Source organism: Triticum aestivum, chromosome 7B (assembly GCF_018294505.1).
Source record: "Triticum aestivum cultivar Chinese Spring chromosome 7B, IWGSC CS RefSeq v2.1, whole genome shotgun sequence".
NCBI lineage: Eukaryota > Viridiplantae > Streptophyta > Magnoliopsida > Poales > Poaceae > Triticum > Triticum aestivum.
The window spans coordinates 547854911-547857564 of record NC_057813.1 but is presented as its reverse complement, the minus strand read 5'-3'; positions in this window follow the sequence as shown (position 1 = coordinate 547857564).

Below are 2654 nucleotides of genomic sequence, written 5' to 3'. Positions count from 1 at the left end.
CGGTGTTATGTTCCCGGATTTTGCGTTCCTTACGCGGTTGGGTGATTTATGGGACCCCCTTGACAGTTCGCTTTGAATAAAACTCCTCCAGCAGGGCCCAACCTTGGTTTTACCATTTGCCTCACCACCACCTATACCCTTCCCTTGGGTCGGCCAACCAGAGGGTCATCTTTATTTTAGCCCCCCCGGGTCAGTGCTTGTCTAAGTGCTGGTCCGAACCGAGTAGACAGCGGGGCCCCCTCGGGGAAACTCGAGGTCTGGTTTTACTCGTAGGATGTCTCATCCGGTGTTGCCCTGAGAACGAGATATGTGCAGCTCCTATCGGGATTGTCGGCGCATCGGGCGGCTTTGCTGGTCTTGTTTTACCATTGTCGAAATGTCTTGTAAACCGGGATTCCGAGACTGATCGGGTCTTCCTGGGAGAAGGAATATCCTTCGTTGATCGCGAGAGCTTATCATGGGCTAAGTTGGGACACCCCTGCAGGTTATAAACTTTCGAGAGCCGTGCCCGCGGTTATGTGGCAGATGGGAATTTGTTAATGTCCGGTTGTAGATAACTTGACACCAGATCCGAATTAAAACGCATCAATCGTGTGTGTAGCCGTGATGGTCTCTTTTCGGCGGAGTCCGGGAAGTGAACACGGTTTTGGGTTATGATTGACGTAAGTAGGAGTTCAGGATCACCTCTTGATCATTGCTAGCTTCACGACCGTTCCTTTGCTTCTCTTCTCGCTCTCATTTGCGTATGTTAGCCACCATATCATGCTTAGTCGCTGCTGCAACCTCACCACTTTACCCTTCCTTTCCCATTAAGCTTTGCTAGTCTTGATACCCACGGTAATGGGATTGCTGAGTCCTCGTGGCTCACAGATTACTACAACAATAGTTGCAGGTACAGGTTATGCGATGATCATGACGCGAGAGCGATGTTTGCTTGTTTTCGAGTTCGCCTTCTGGTTCTTCTTCGATCAGGGGATAGGTTCCAGGTCGGCAGCCTAGGCTAGCAGGGTGGATGTCGTTTGAGTTTCTGTTTGTGTTTCATCCGTAGTCGGATGGTGCTCTTATGTAAGATGATGTTGTATTCGTGTGGCATTGTATGCCTTCTGTATGTATCCCCAGCTATTATGTAATGCTGATGTAATGATATCCACCTTGCAAAAGCATTTCAATATGCGGTTCTATCCTTGGTGGGACCTTTGTCACGTCCCTAGCCTTGCTATGCTTTTTGACTAGCTTGGTTGTTGCATCATGTTTAAATTTCATTTAAACCTGAAATGGGGATTGTTCAAACCCTAGCATCAAAAGGAATTCAAATAGGTTCAACCAAAATATTTTTCAATGATTTCAAAATGCCCTTTAAAATGTTCATCATTTCTGGATCAAGGTGGAAGGATCTACCAAAAATGGTTCACATTTTTGCAGGACATATTTGGACTTTGAATTAATTCAAACATATTTGAATTGGGGCTATTTAAATGCTATATATATTTTAGATGCTCCAAAAATGTTGGAAATTGTTGAGGGTCACTAGAATAATTCAGAAAGCACCCATAATTATTTCCAACATTTTATGAAATGGTTTAGCATTATTACTAAACCAAAACAGAGAAACAAAATAGAAAACTAAAACAAATAAAATAGAGAGAGAGTAGGACTTACCTTGCAGAAGCTTACCTGGCGCCCACCAATAGGCCCAGTACGGTAGCTGGCGGCCCAGCCCACCACCGCTGCGCCCTGTCGTCTTCCTCCTTGGACAGTAGGATAGGGGCGTGTGCTCGCCGCCTGCTGGCCACGCGCAGGCCACCTCCTCCCTGCCTGCGTGCTTCCTCGATGCCCTGGCTTTCCCTGGAGACGCCACGCAAGCTCCCGAACCAAACCGCTCACTCCCGTCCTCTCCCCCCCCCCTCTGTTACTCTCGCGCACAGCCACCCGAACACGTCGTCGCGTCGCTCGCCGTTCCCGCGGCCACAGCCACCGCCTCGCCTCGCCGAAGCGCTCAGAAGCTCCGCCTCGACCCCCTATTCCTCTCCACCGAGCCACGCCCTGCCGGAAGCCCTGCAACGCCGTCCTCGACACCATCTTCGTCCTCTGCACCGACGGCCGCCGTTGCTCGATTCGCCGCCCACAGAGCGTCCCCGGCCTGGCCCTCGCACTCGTTGGACTCGCGGTGAGCCGCTCACCCGTTCCCCTCTTCTTCCCATGCCGTTTGGCCGCTCTAGCCGCTGTTTCCGCCGGACCCGAGGGCTCACCGCCACCCAGCTATGTCGTCGCTGTGGCCACCGTCACCTATAGCCGCAACCGAGCGCTTCACCACACTCGCCATGTCCCCAGGAGCCCGCAGCAACGCTCCGCACCTCCTGCCGTGCCTCCTAGCGACGACTCCGAGCTCGCCCGAGCTCCGGCAGCCGCCAACGTCGTCGCCGGCGTCCTTTTCGACCACCCCGAGCCCAAACACCACCACCATTCGACGCGGCAGCCCCCCAGCATCACGTAGATGCCCTCCGCCGGCCGTATGGTCGCCGGAGACACAAACCCGAGGCTCGCCACCGCGGCTGTCCTCGCCGGCGTCAAGCCGCCGGTGGGCTTGACCCCGCTGACTCGGGGTTGACCTTGTTTGACCCCCCGCCCCCCCCCCCAGAGTCACTGACAAGTGG